The 16,137-nt window shown below is 47.5% G+C and overlaps 1 protein-coding gene across 6 annotated transcripts in view; it reads left to right on the top strand.

Annotated features, from left to right (window-relative positions):
- Positions 1–16,137, top strand: part of SMARCD3 (SWI/SNF related BAF chromatin remodeling complex subunit D3) — a 1,344,655-nt gene that overhangs the window by 660,219 nt on the left and 668,299 nt on the right. The window lies entirely within an intron of this gene.

Below are 16,137 nucleotides of genomic sequence, written 5' to 3'. Positions count from 1 at the left end.
ATGGACCTCATGGGAAGACAGTGCAGCAAATCAATGGCACTATGCAAATTCCATCGCCCTCCTGAACAGGCATGCCTTAAAGCACTGGGAGGCAATGTCTTAGGTTATGAAGCACCTGCCAGACCAGTACAAAAGAGAACTGCTCACCTGACAGAAGAGGGCAAAAATATTGCCAAAACATGCCTGTAAACAGCATTGGATGCTGCAGACACAGCAAGCCGGCAAATGATGACAGGGATCACACTAATCCGTCATTCATGGCTGCGAATATCCAGTGTCAAGCCAGAGGTGCAGGCAAACATCTTCAATACCCCATTCAATGGAGAACAGTTGTTTGGGAGCACTGTTGATGACACATTGAATTAGCTCAAGAAAGACAATGAGACTGCTAAGTCAATGGGGGTGTTGCAGTTTAGAGGGTCACGCAGGCCCACTGGGCGAGGCTACTTCCAAATGGGCACATCACGTCAGACCTTCCAGGGAAGCAGCTAAACTACGCCACCCCAACTACATTGGCAGTACCAGCAGCAAGAATGGCAGTCCTTTCGAGGAAGAACATGAAGTGACTTCCCTAAGGCACCCATCCTCTTGCACACAATACCTGTGGGAGGCAGAATAAGTCATATCATTCAGGAGTGGAGGAAGATTACATCAATGAGTATCCACTCACTGAGAAGAGAAAATTGAGAGGGAAGAGGAAAAAAGTAAGTATATAAGTTTCCACTGCACTCAGAGGCGGCAAAAGGAAACAAGCATTGGCATAGCCAATAGGTCTCGCCTTTGGGACCTTATAAGTGTTTAGCTATGCAACAGTTGCATAACTAAGTACTTATAAGGTTCCAAAAGCGAGACCTATTGGCTATGCAAAGCGGTCGCACGGCCGGGAAAGTGATCGCAATCAAACATCAAAGCGGCCGTGCAGCCGCGAAAGTAAAAGTAATCGCGGTAAAGCGCGCGCCCGAGCACATGCACTGTAGCTCTAGGCTGGCCTGGTAGCACTTTTTGGAGCCCTCTCAATAAGTCTCGCCAGACCAGCGCATGCGCTGGGTCAGGCGAGACCTAAAAACCTCTTTTTTATTTATAACCCTCACCCACTCTAATAGTGGCGTGCTTCATCATCGGGTTCACCCTGACTCCTACAGGTCAGGGTGGGCTTGACTGTATCCAAGGGAGCACTTAGGAAACAAGTTATCTTACTGCTTAGGGGGTTTTAACATTAAGATAAAAATCCCTAATTCACCCCCGGTAGTATCCCTTTATTAGTGGCGTGAACGGGGATATTAAAAGTGAAATACAAGCACTTACAATTCAAAACCTTTTTTGCAGGCTCAAAAGGACAGAATCGTCACGAGGACAGACCCACAGTTCTTACCTAAGGTAGTTTCACATTTGCACATCAACCAAACATTACAAATTCCAAGTTTTTTCCAAAAAATCACACAGAGAGCACGCTACACACATTGGATGCAAGACGCACCATTATGTACTACATTGAAAAGACAAAGACCAGCAGGAGGACAAATCAACTATTTGTCTCCTTTGCAGGCAACAATATGTGAAAACCTGTAACTAAGGGCACAATTGTCAGATGGATATCACAAACCATTCTACAGTACCACACAAGTGAAGGGGAGAAACTAATCTCAACCCCAAGGGCACACTCAACAAGAAAGAAACGAGCAACCATTGCGTTTCTAGCAAATACACCCTTACAGGAGCTATGTTTGACAGCATTGTCGTCATCTGATCACACATTCACAAAATACTACTGCATAGACATTCAATTAAACAAGGAAGCTCAAGTGGGACACATGGTGGTACAACATCTGTTTACACACTAAACTCATCTTCAACCCAAACAGTGCAAAACTCACCAAACCGCTACAAAATCTATGCACAGCATGTGAATCCAGAAAAGATTCATACTGCAAAACGTATAGTTTGTTACCTGTAGGTGTATTTTTGCAGCTTGAAGAAATTTCTGGATTCACAAGCGACCCACCCACATAGAAGATGGAAGGACAAGACAGACCAGAAAAAAAGGTGGCGACCAAAGGTGGAATCTTCCGGGGGAAGGAAACACTAAATGGGGGGTCCTTCGACATCCAACAACAAAAAACAAAAATAGGAGGACTACAAAAAGTGGAGCATTACGGACCCAACCACTAGGTGGCGGAATAATGCACAGCATAAGAACCCAGAAAATGCTTTGAGCTGCAAAACTAGACCTACAGATACGAAACTATACGTTTTCCACAAAAATCACAGTCGAGGGAAGAGGATTAACGACGGCTAGTAAGGAAGGAGAAGGCGCTGAGAAAGCGCCGAAAACCACAGAGAAACACTGAGGTGAGAAGACCAACATACCGAGACCACGTGGTCAGAGAATGAGAAAGGGACATGGAGCATACCCCTTTTATATTTAACCCCAAGTGCCACCAAAGTACGCCCAGAACAACACTCATGAAGTTTATAACCTCTGCCTCCCAAAGGACCACAGCGCAGCATGCAAAGAATATTTGCCCAGGACCATCAGGGCAAGGCAGAAGCTGGAGTGGGCGCACAACGCAATGTCTTTGCCATACAGGAAACAGGAGTCCCTAAGGGTACTCTGACTGCCTAGCGACGAGAAGGACATCTTGAAGACCTCAAGGAGGTGATTGAGGGCACACTAATAAGGGACACAAGAAAACATTGAGGGAGGAGCCAAGACAGAAAGAGAACCCTCGAGATGAGATACAATCAAGCCAAAAGTTTTGGAGTTGAAAAAGAAATGCAATACAATCTAAATAGTCGACACGGGAGGGAAAGGTGTAGCCCAAGGGGCCTCATGGGGGCAAGACGAGGGATACCAATACCAATGGAGTCAAACCCTCGAGACCTGATTTGACCTTGAGACAGCATCAAAGGCATGGGAGGGAGACGGCAAAAGGTAGCTTGACGCCGTTCGCAAAGACCGGGCCCACAACAGCACCGAAAAGCTACTGGGCAGTGACGCCGAAGGTCGCCGACACATCCAAACACTTGACTTCAGCACCGAATAGTTTTTTTTCAGCATAGACGTAGAAACACAGAGACAAAAACAAACTTGAAGCCAAAAGAAAATCGCTTAAGTTAGTGCAGAAAAGGAAGTGTCTCAAGGCCGACCTCATCAAGAAGAAAGGGGAATTTGATGACTAAATTCAGGGATACGGGATTCAAATAAAGAAGCAGGTGGAAACAGAGGAGCTGGAAAACCCCATCAACCCAGAGCTGCAGGAAGAGATGGAAGAGGAGTTCGTCAACCTGGAGGAAGAAAAGCAAGAGGGTCTTTCACAATTAGGAGACACATCAGGTGAATGGCGTCTACGTCTCACCAGATGAAGGGGTAATCTTTTATCCATCTTAAGTCGTCACCATCGGATGACATCACTGCTTGCCATGCATTAGTACAGAGAGCTGTAGGTACGTTTAGGGATCAGCTGCAAGAGAAGCAGTCAGAGGCATGCCTCATCCTTGAAGCACTGCTACCAGGGTAGAAGAGAAACCAGTTTCTCCCAATGCTACCCAGCATGTTGGACTTGGCAGAGAGGGATTTAAAGAGACAGCGGCATCCAAGCTAATAACACCAAGGGTGGAGAAGTAGTACTGCTTCTCATCCAAGGATTCACCCTATATAAGGAGGACTGGGCAATCTGAAACCCTAATTAAGGCAATAACACGAAAGAGAGGAAACGCCCCCATGTCTACGGAGTGGTGGATAGCCGGGTCAAGTGCCATGCTAAACAGATGTGCCCACCTACAGAGGAATACAAGAAGAGGGCAGGTGCGGCAGCCAAGTTGGAGGACGAGTTCTGTAAGCATTCCTGCGGCTTCTTCGATAATCCTCTTGCATCTTGACACTGGGTCTTCTGCAGTCTTGAATCTGGCCCATTAACGCCCCCCTTTTGAGAACACCCACTCTGATCCTCCTTTTCCCTTCCTGGGCAGGCGGACGACCCCGTAACGGCTGTGTCTGAGCTGCACCGGAGCCTCACAAGATGGCAGCCCTTGTCGAGTGACATGTCAGCTTTTATTGGACCAGCGCCTCTGGCCGTAACAGCATTGTTCCCGATTCTTGATTCCAGATCATGTCGCCGCTGCCCACCTGATTGCCACCAAGGATTGTGACATAGGAGTACTGTGCTCGAGGCAAGTGGTCCCACTGCCTATATGATGGCATAGCGGGGTGCGGCTCTGGCATACCGCGGTGGTGCTGTGGGGACCGCGATTGGCCTTTTCTCCCTTCCATGAAAGCTAGATCCAGATCTGGTGACCTTCTTCCTATCGATGGAGCTGTGTTGCTGGGGCTGTTCCATGAGTGCAGGTAGGACTGCTGCGCCTTGCCCCTACTGCCCTTGTGGAACCCTCCTGGGACCCCTGTGAGGACGTTTGGGGGTCCCATTCACTACCTGCCTACAACCTGCAGTGTGACAGGTGAACTAGGGACTAGTTGAAGGGACTGACTACCTGTGCCAACGTCTGCCAATTACTTGCCTTTAGCGATCATGACTGTTACTTCCTATTGCTTGGGGCCCCTGAACTGTCTCCCTGAACTCGTGGTTGTGCCCTGATGAACCTTCTTCTGCCTGACTGCGCTCAGGGCGGATACCACTGTCCGTTCCTGTGACTGTATGGTGCTGGGCCCCATACCACAGGAATACTGTGACCACGCAGTCCTTCTTTGCCCCACCATGCGCTTTGGCCCATTGCAGGCCTCACTGGTGGAAACGCTCCATTTACTGTCTCTGATCGCCCTCCCCAGCGGTTCCTGCTGCCCCGGTGGTGGTGCACGCAGGCTGGGTATGCCCCAGTTTTGGCTCCCTGGCTATTTTTGCACCAACTGGGCTGTGTGCATCCCATGTTCCTGCCTGCCTGCGGCCTTCAGTTCATTCAAAACTCTCTGCTTCCTGTGAGGCGTACAGATATGGAAGCCTCCTGTTCCGGCTTCCTAGCCCAAAATAGACAGGTTTGCCGCTCCAGCCCTCTTTCTCCAGAAAAAATCATCCAGGAGTTATCCCTCACAAACCAGCGCCGTTTCCACTGATGTGCAGTATATTCTTCAAGCCATTCAGGCTTTCAAAGAAATGCTTGAGTCCAAAATAGGGGACGTGAGGATGGATGGGGCACTCCTTCGACAAGACCTCCGGAAAGTTTCGAGCCGCGTGACTGAGTCTGAGGGTCGTTGTCCACCCTCGAGGACAACTCTTCAGACACGAAAACTAAAGTATCCGCCCAGCAAACCATGGTCCACGCCCTTGAAGCCCGTGAAGCAAATCTAAGTTGACTCTGCCCATGATACAGCATTGACATGTCACCCTGTATAATATTAATAACAGACAATACAATGTTGTTTAAGTTGTAAATACAAGATGACAGCGTATTAATACTATTATCAACAGCAGCTAGCACTTTTTCCAAATAATCTTTGTCAATTTATCTTAAACGTTCAGCAGCTTCCATCTAGGATAATTTCCAAGTTTCATCATAGGTGACATATATAAATCTTTTAGACCGTGGGTATTTGGACCCACAAAAAATATCTGACAAATTCATGTCTTCGGACAGGAGAGAAAGAAGTTGTTTTACTATAGACAATATAAATTTCCCACTGAATAGGTTGTAACAATACCAGAATGTGTTGACTGAGAGTATCAGGGATCAGGTGTACTTGATTTAAACCCGGGTATGGAATTAAGAAAACGAGCATGACTACCATTTATGTCTACTGGACACAATAGGCGCCGTCTGTTTGCCTTGGTTTTGATTATTAACAAAAAGGGACTACATTTCCCATCATCAAGACGGACACGTGATCACTACGCGTTCTCTAACCCAATTTGGTCATTTCCACCCAGCCGCAAGGGCTTACTGCCCCTCCGGTTTTTCCCGCGTAGATGCGAGGCATTTAAACAGGATCTCTCCAGGCTAAAATTGCACAAGCCCGGAGACCGAATCGAACAGGTTACACCGCGGGGCAGGACCCTTGATGACGTAAGTAGGCGACAACCCCTGCTTCTACACCAACAGTTATGTTGATTGGCATAACACTTGAGAAAATCTTTCTTCTGGCAGCTTATCGCTTCGTTTCTATTTTGCATTGTCTCCCACTTTCTTCACTACACTGTTTCCAACGCACATTGGCCTGATGGTGGAACATAACATAGTTTGACTAAAGGGCTACCCCTTTCTCGGAGTCCCCTGAGACACAATTACTCTCCTAAGATGGGGGAAGGATGACAAGTTTGAATGTGAATGAGAGGGAATACACCATGAATGATAGTGACTTTTTAGCCGTTTGATGAGAGAGACAAAGGTATGATTTCTCACTGAGATTGGACACACGCAAACACAGGTGAATATTGATAGTTTGTGACTTTTGTCGCCACAATACTTCATTCAACCACCTAGCTGTGTGTGGTAAAGGTATATGATACTGAACACGCATATTAGCGGTTCTGAAATGTGATTTGTTCTCAGCACTCTGCAGTTTAGATAACATGGGTGCACATTGGAGCACATCACCGTTGGGAAAGTTTGAAGTGTACTGACAAAACACGGTGCACTATGATCTTCTTTCTCATTTTTCTGTTTTACAGATGGAGTGAACACCAACATAGATAAATTATCTACTAGTAGGCAGTTTAGGAGCAACTAACTGCCCTAAAAATAAAAGTAGGATTAGGACTTCCACCCCCCACTTTCATTGTCCAGGGAGGATTATTATATTCTCAGTCCTGAAGAAAGTCCCGGACCAATTTGGCCAATAAGGACTGAAACATGTTGGCACTAGGGCCGTAGGACCATAAATTTCCTGTTTGACCCGCATTTAACCTTTAATTTTTAATATCCCCGTCAGATCCACAAATAAAGGGATACTGGGATCTGGCGGCGGTTTTTTAATCTTTAACTCCCCCTGGCCACATCTATTCAAGAGCTCCCTGAAATATGGTCGAGCCCAACCCTGACCTTTAGGCGCCAGGGTGACCCTATGATGAAGCATGACACCACTAGGGTGTGTGAGGGTAACTAAAACAAAAGGATGTGTGTCCTTCCCCACTCTCTAGTGGAGATCAGCTCATCGCTTTAAAAAGATCTTTCCCATCCCTTACCAACCAGGGTTACTCTCAGAGGGCAGTGAACACTGGTCATAAAAGTGTGGAGTACTTTTTGTGAGGTATTGGCCACAATAACCACCTGTAAGGACTCGAAAATGAAGAATTATGTACCGTTTTGCACCAGGCTTTTTAATTGTTCTTCCATGTAATTTGTAAAACTTTGCCAAATATCAAAGGGGGCAACAGAGGGAATGGCCGGGGCATTCATTTCTTTAATTTTAGCCAATCCCAGACAAGTAGTCTGCTGAATTGATTAATTTAGGAAAATCATTTGTGTGGGAATTAGACTTCCTCGAAACACGGTTTCCGTACCCTGAACCTGCCAGGTCCTCGTACCCCAAATCAATTACAAATCAATAGTATCCTTCCAATAATCATAACCTTTAAGGGCCTACTGATTAGCAAAAATTGTAGTATATATAAGCTTAGTTTGAGTAAGCTTATATTTCCTTGGTGGTATTGGAGTTAATTTAAAATAATATGACATGGGGTCTGAAGTGTGATATTCAGAAAAATATGTATATTTCTCTCTTTGCTTTTTAGAGCATGCAGCACCGCTCAGAGCCCAGAGCGCACAGGTGGCCCAAGCGTGTGGGGGGGCCACTCTCAACAGTCCCAGGACTCCCCCTGCTGCTAGGACTCACCGGACTCCGGTTCCGCCAGCCGCCGGGCCTCCACTCTCACAGGCCGCCACTCAGCATCCAGGGCCCCCCACCGTTGCCAGTCCCCAGCCCCCGCTGCCTGATATGGCGGCCGCTACCACTGCAGCGCCGTAGGGGAGCCGGGGTACAGCTACAGGTGTCTCCCCTGCCGGTGCAGGCCGGGTTATCGCCTCGCTTCAGGCAGCTAGCTGGACTCGGGCAAAGCGGGGTCACAGCCAGGCAAGGAAGGAGGAGGGGGCAAACAGCATCTAAACCTCCTCGCAGGCCCCCGCTCCACGTTTAGGCCCCAACCGCCGCCGATTCCCAACCCCCGACTCAACCCATCCGATGTGACGGCCGGTACTACAGCAGCGTCGCAAGGGAGCCAGGTGCAACTCTACATATGCCTCTGCCGCGGCAGAGGTCGGGGGACAGCTTTGCGCCAAAGGCGCTGATTTTGTCAGCAGTGGGCCGTTGTCGGTCGGAGCCCACGTGGGAGCCCACGTCGGCAGGGAAGATGAGGGGGCAAGCAGCATCCAGACCTCCACAGCGCACCAGTGGTCGTCCGCTCCCCAGGGGCCTCTCCGGCCGGCACAGACACCCAGGCAGGAGGCAAGCATATACCGAGCTAATCGGTAGCGTCTCAACGCGTTGGTTGCTGTGTCCGTGTTAAGCCGCGAGGACGTCCTCGCGGCTTAACGCGGACACATTTTGAAATTGATCATCCCAAGAGATTTGAATTCCTTACGCCGTCGCCCTCGTCCATTCATTGACAGCTTGGCTTGAAATTGATCAACCCATGAGACCCGTATTCATTGTTTAAAGACCTCAGACGTCCTATCTTTACATCACGTCCTATCTTTACACCACAAAGGAGGACTGGAATCAGTACCCTTTTGCGCCCCCCAATAAATAGGGCCCCTGAAATCATCAGGCATACGACTTAAACTAGGAGGCACTCAGGCTGCCCTTCTGGTCCTGATGAAGACCCGCACGGGCAAGGTCCAAACTTCCACATAAGCCCCCTAGTCGGGTCGAAACGTCGACGCCCTTTTAACCACCTGGGACACGCCATCTTCTTCCGTGCCAGATGATTAATTGGTCTTTTCTTTCAATTATATGTATTGTTGTAATTTATGAATGTGACCAGGTTTTGTGTTGGACGGTGAATTACGACCGATCCCCTTTTGTGAATCAACAATTTTTTTTCGTTATTACTATGTTCCATCACTCTTCTTCTCACTCACTCACCCTTTAGCACTCTTGCTGTATGCACGTTCCCTCTGGAGCAACCTTGAGTTGTACAGTATACGAATTTAAAATTTAAATTGCCAAAAAAGAAAATAAATGTCTGGTGATTTATATATTTATGGATGTTGCCTTTTTATGTTGTAATGTCATATTTGATATTGTGAGCTACCCCAAACCTTCTTTCGTTCAGCTCACGACGTAGTAAATTATTTAACTAAGTAAGAGCCTTTTGCTCTTGTGTATCAATAATCTATTCAGGACCACTGTTTTTTGTATCAAGATTACACCCAGGTCCTCAATTTACTGGGTTACCCCATTTTTGTAATGGCTACGACAATGTCTAGTCCCTCGGAGAGGCATAAAGCCGCATTGGTCTGGGTAAACCAACTTAGCTAGATGCGGTCGTATACGGTTGGCCAAGACGGAGGCGAAGATCTTAAGCTCAGTATTGATAAGTGAAATGGGACGATAGTCCGAGCAGCAATGCGGGGGGGGGGGATGGGACTTGGGGATCACTACGATGGTAGCTAGGTCCGTATCCGGGCGGAAAGAGCCGCACTCCACTGCTTCATTGTACATCGCTATGAGAGGCAATACCAAGGTATCTCAGAAATACGAATAATATTCTTGGGGGAGCCCGTCCGGTCCTGGAGTCTTACCGGCTACCAGGCGTGAGATGGCATCAGACACCTCCTCTGGGGTGAGCGGAAGGTCCAGCGCTGCCGCTTCAGAGTCACTAAGGCGTGGAAGGGGGAACCTTTCCCGCCGGAGGAGCTCGGAGAGTGAAAAACCAGGCGTTCGTGCCAAATAGAGGGTAGCATAGTAGGTGGCAAAGCATTGAGCCACCGCTAACGGAGCACGATGGAGCTCACCGCTCATATCAGCCACTTCCGGTATTATACGGTTGGCCATAGGGTAGGTGGCAAGGCGATGGCGAAGCTTCCCATTTTTATCTCCCCAGCCGTATACTCGGGCCACGGATGAACGCCAGAGCAGTTTGGCGGCTTCCAGGGAGGTCTGTCTGATTTCATCCCTTAGGAACGCAAGTCTCCTTTCCTGGGCATCAGATCTATCCTCAGGGTGCAGTGTCTCGAGCTGGGCGGCCTGCGCTTCCAGAAGCGTGAGGTGAGAGTCACGCGCCGCACGGGTGAGTTTAAGTTGGCCCTTAGCGAACCCCCGAATGGTGGCTTTTCCGGCCTCCCAGAGGGTACGGGAAGAGGACCCCAAGCCTTGGTTAGTAGTGAAATAAAGGTGGAGTTCTGCACCTATGTGGTCCTTGAACTCCTCGTCTTGGCGGAACCAGGCGTTGAGTCGCCAAAGTGGACGGGAGGATGGGGGCAGGGCCTCTATGTGTAGAATCACTGGGGAATGGTCCGACAGGCCCCTAGGGAGGATAGAGATTGCTTGAATCACTCGGCAATCCTGGGCTGGCAGAAAAACGTAGTCTAGGCGCGCATGTTTGGGGTGGGAGGCCAAGGTATGAGTGTATTGTCGCACAGTCGGGTACCAAAGTCTCCAGGCGTCCCCGAGACCCAGGCTAGCAGCCCATGTCAAGAGGAGACCGGATTGGGCAGTCCTGGAGGCAGAAGGAGGAGACGCGGTGTCAAGGCCGAGGTCCATAATTGCATTGAAGTCACCCCCCACAAAGATTAGTCCCAAGGGCAGGGCAGCGACCTGCGAGGTAAGTCTGAGGAGCGTGGGAGCCAACAGGGCAGGAGGGAAATAAACAGCCAGTAGGTTAAGCAGGCGATCCCCAAGGGTCCCTTCCAGAAGAATAAAACAGCCCTGAGGGTCGTGTGTCACTTAACGCGCTACCAGGGGAAGAGTGCGACATGCCAGGATAGCCACCCCTCTTGACCCTCACTAAATCCAGAATACCAAACAGCGCCATAGCGTGCAAGGAAGGCACAGTGGTGGCCTAGCAGATGGGCATATCGCAGGACGGCTGTGCGCTTGATCTTGTCCAGCAGGCCATTAATATTCCAGGACATTATATGGAGCAATGACACCCCGCTAGAATCGGAGGCCGTGGAGGGAGCCGGGCCGCCGAGCGGCATGGCGGGGGTAGTGGAAGTGAGGTGATGCCCAGAGCCCGTGGACATGGTGTCGTAGCAGTGCGTGAAATGTGTTCTCCCAGATATAATGGAACAAAGGTGGTGCAGAAAACAAAGAAGATAAAAAACAGAACAAACAGGAGCCGGAGCTCCAACCCCACCCAACCCCCCACCCTACACAGGAACGGAAGCATCTGTCGCCCAAACAGTAAACAAGGAAGCTGAAACACCAAGCTAAAACGCTTGGAAACAGGTAAAATCGTGGCGGACCCCTCCTCATAGTAGGATGTCCATATGTATAGCCATAGGTGACCAGTTAGTTACTAGGTCCCATGCCCTTAATTTAATGGACAATTTAATGACTGCTTGAGGCTTTTTGACCGCACAACCAGCTGATTCAGTTCAGTTCATAAAACTTTATTTCGGCACACATGGCCATAAAAGCATTGTTAAAAAAACAGTTTATAATACAGTAGATTATGTACAATTTAATAGGTATGTAAAAAAAGGTCAATCTTCCTATTTCTGAGGCAGCTTTTCCACACATCAGCCGTGATTATAAACAGGACATGTAGTGCTTGTGCATTGTGCTAAATAAGGCTATTTCAAAGGGTCAAATTTTGCACGATTGTGTGTTACATTTTAAAATTGCGATGCACCTCGGGTAATAACAGATTAACACAAGGACAATGCCTATACAAGACATTGATCAAGATAGTCCTCCTGTTTGATTCTTCAAGCTACAAGCTATTTTAAAAATGCTTTTAGAAGAGAATTGTAATCCCCCCAAGAAAAACAACACTTACTCATCCATCATATTTGCCCCCTCTTGACAGCATAAAAATGACCTAGTGCTGTAACCTTGAGGGGGACCCAATATATATAACATTTTAGTGTGGACGAGAATGATTAATTAAAAAGTGTTCAATCATTTTAACATAGACAAGATAAAAACAATATATATATACAATTCAACAATAAGGAGGCTAAATCAGGAGGTGGTCATAAATTGAGCCATTCCTATTGGCAATCTTTTTTTTAATGGCTCTACGGATGCACCACATAGTAAATAAAAAGCGTGAAATAGAGAACACAAGGGGTATATGTGTATCATATTTTAGCAGCCTGTACACTTCACTACAGTGGCTAGACCCCAGATTCCTACAAAGTTGAAGTAGCCAACGAGACCTTGCCCTCCTGTAGCCCTGGCAAAAACATAGCACATGAAGCTCCGTCTCGTCTGCATTATTGCCCGCTGGACACTCCCAGTTAGTAGAGCCCTCCCTTTCTTTTGTGAATGAACGCAGCGGAAGGACTCCATGTCTAAATTGTAAATAGAGCTTCATGGCGAGGAGTGGCTGAATGTCGTCCAACACTGATTCTAGACTATATCTATTTTTTACTTCCAGAAACTCAGCAGTCAGTCGACCCGCTGTAGGCCTCCTCTCGAGCTGGGTGAGTTTGTGGTCTCTAAAACTCTCTACCAGGGCCTTTCTGGAAATCATTTGGGAGATTTCTTCAGCTTTGCTCCCCAGACTGCCCCTACCCAGACCCTTGCATGTGTTCTTAATGTACACCAACCATGGTAACATCCCTTCACCTTGCAGCCCCATAACTTCAATCAGTTCTTCCCTGTATAGGGCTAGTTTCGGGGTGCTCCACAGGCGGCGCCAATATAATAAGGGTCTAAGAGCAACTTCATCCGTGATGGTCCTAATCCCGAGATCCATACTGAAAGGGGTTAGGGGTGTACTAGAAGGGGACCCATAAGATGTCTAGAGAATGGATTCTCAGTGCGTGCTAATGAACCAGATGCACAATGTCCCCATAATTCTGCTCTATATAGGGAAGCGCTCCTGGCATGAACTTTGTAAATTTCCCAAACTGGACTAACCAATTTTTCAATACAGCTCCTGTGTTAGTTTCAGACTTGCTTTGTTGATTTGGGCACTCCAGTCCATTCTCTCTGTCAGCGTAATTCCCAGATACTCGAAGATGGTTACACTCTCCAGGGGTTTTCCATCCAGGCAGGGATTAGGGCGAGTGGTGTTAACTACATTGAAGGCCATATACTTTGTGTTTTGGAGATTAATCTCCAGTCCTCCGTATTTGCAGAAGGCACTAAAGTTATCTAGGGTCCTCTGAATTCCCTTAGGGGATTTTGCAAGCAGGAGCGTGTCATCTGCAAACATCAAGGCTGGTATTTTACGCTTCGCCAGCCTGGGGGCATCGATGTTCTTCCCTGCATTCAAAGAGTCTATTAAACTATTGATAAAAAGGCAGAAGGGGGTCGGGCCAGGACACAGCCTTGGCGGACACCTCAGTCTACAGGCAGAGGGGATGAAAGTTCGCCATTTTTTGCCATATCTAATTTGGGCAAAATTACCCTTGTGTAAGCGTTTTAACTGATAGCAAAGGTACTCTGAGACTCCCGTGTCTAATAAAATTGCCCAAAGTTTGTCTTTCGGTACCAGATCGAAGCAGATTTAAGGTCTACAAATATATGGTAGAGGCTGCCACCCTCTGTACATACGGTTTTCCAATGTATCAGTTGTAGCCTAAAAATTTGATCAGTTGTTTACGTCCTTGCTCAGAACCCGGCTTGAAGTGGGGTAAGGATGTTATGTTCCTCCATCCAATTCTGTAGTCGCCCCAATAAGACACGGGCAAATATTTTCTGGCTTACATCTATGAGGCTAATAGGACGATAATTGACAGGCAAAAGCAGGGAGCCCTTTTTTATTTATAAATTGGTATTATTTCGGCCCCTGCCCAGGTGGTAGGAATTGCCATGCCTTGTAAAATAGCATTAAACAGAGTGGACAAGTAGGGAGCCCAGATAGTGGGCTCAGAGTGAAAGAGGTCCCCAGGACTCATGTGCAGCCCTGCAGCTTTAGCTGTTGTTATCTTGTCTAGGGCGTCAGTGACCTCTCTCAGTGAAATTGGAAAGATATCGGCAGATACTGTGCCAGTCACGTTCCCTTCTCCATCCTCAGCCCTTGTGTAAAGAGATTCAAAAAAGGCCTTCCTTACTTCTTCACCTATATTTGGTTCTATGGCCGATTGACCATCCTGGGAACCTGAGTTGATGATGTTCCAGAAGGTCCACAAGTCATAAATATTCAGAGCGCTTCTAAGGTTCTCCCATTTTTGGGAGTCCCAGCTTCTTTTGGCCTTAACTATAGCACTCTTGTATTTTGCCCTCGCTTCTTTAATCACTGTCCTGACATTGCTCTTAATGGCAGAGATAAGGTCAGATTAAGCTGCTCGACAGCTTGCATTAAACCATTGATGCTTGGATTTATTAATCGCCCTAGGCTTTTTATTTTGGTTATATAAGACGGCCTTAGAGGCAACCAGGTCTTGGTGATTGTTAAAAATTCTCAAGAGGGGGTTTGGAGTACCCTTTGTCTCTACTGCGTGGTTTGCGACCATGAGATATGGAATAATTTGGTAGTAAAGCTTGGCCAGTTTGTCTTGTGATTGAGAGAATTCACCCCAGTGGACTCTCCTCCCTTCATTGGACTGAATGAGGCACGGGTCTGGTACTGGAAAATTATCAGATACATTCCTGACACATAGCGTTGCTATTTCTAGAGTGAGAGCATTATGGTCGCTATCATAGCGTGGACTGATTTTAAAGTCTAATCACTCGATGTCATGATTTGGTATCTACCATAATGTAGTCAATAATAGAAGTATGCCCCGGTATATTGAAGGTGTGTTTCCCTGGGGTATCAGATGTAGTGTGTCCCTTACATGCTTTGAGTGAGAAGTTTAATGTAAGGGTACATATCTGCAATACTAACGGGGTCCATGCCCTTGCTGGAGGGATATTGGGCTCTGGAATGGACCAGAATCGGTCCTCCTCATTGAGTACCCATAACCAAGCCAAGCAGGGGTTCAAATTGGCAGTTGAAATCTCCGCCAATGATTTCCCCAAAGTTTGGAAAAATGGTTGGGAGGAAAGTAGTTAGCTGTTCAAAAGTGGTGGACTCTTGGCCTCGGGGTACTGGTCGAGAATATACATTTATTAGCACTATGCTTATTTTCATGTGAAAGGATAGTAGAACACAAAGGATGTTACGTAAATAGCTCTCTAGTTGTTTTGCTGCACAACCCAGATGTACTCCGACCCAGGTATACAACCCCCCAGATGGTCTGTCCTTCCCCGCATGGGTAGCTGGAATGCTAAATGATGCATAGCCCATTCTGTGTGTTTCATCCCTGGGCCATGTTTCTTGGAACATACAGATCTCATGCTGCTCTATAAAGAATCCCCATTTCGGACTGTCCATTTTAGAGGATAGTCCAGCTATGTTCCAGGAAAGAAGCTTTAAACTTGGGGAGCCCCCTTGATTTATTGGACCAGGGAACTTGATGTTATGGCTCTCTAGGGTGCCTGTGGGGTATTGGGAGATCTCCTTAGGCTGCACTGGGCTTAATCTGGTGTTAGGATCATGTAGGCCCTTTGCAATAGATGAGGGGCTTACTATATCCCGCGGTTCTGGATTAGGTATCTGCATGTCCTGTTGGGATAGATCATGGATCGATGTGCTGGTAGTGACTAACTTCTGTTTGCCCCTAGCTAGTCTATGTTTTCCACCCTTGTTTTCCAGGACTGGTACCTCATTCTGCTTCAGGGAGCCTCTCCCCTGTGCAGTCTTCCTCAACTGGGGGAGAGCCTCTATGATAATCGTTATTTTTTAGTGGGGGCTCAATGCTCATAAGTCAATCTTCTGACTCAAGGGGGTTGAATCTATTTGATGCAGGAATGTTATAAAATAAGGGGGATGGTTGATGCTGACCTAATGGGGAGAATTGATTTTTCTGCGGCCTCTCCATCCTCAGTTGAGTATTTCTTCTTCTTACATGTGGTATGAGGCCGGGGGTAGAAATATCCTAATGTAATAAACTGGTACACCCCCTATCCCTGTGATGATAACGGTCTAAAAGGGATTCCGCAATCATTGTGTTTCTGAAGTTAATCACAACACAGTCACCAGTAATGTCATTCAGTCTCCAGGCCACCCAACCCACTCTGCGAATCATGAG

Source organism: Triturus cristatus, chromosome 10 (genome assembly GCF_964204655.1).
Source record: "Triturus cristatus chromosome 10, aTriCri1.1, whole genome shotgun sequence".
Taxonomy (NCBI): Eukaryota; Metazoa; Chordata; class Amphibia; order Caudata; family Salamandridae; genus Triturus; species Triturus cristatus.
Note: the sequence above shows the minus strand (reverse complement) of the source record. Positions and strands in the feature narration are given on the sequence as shown.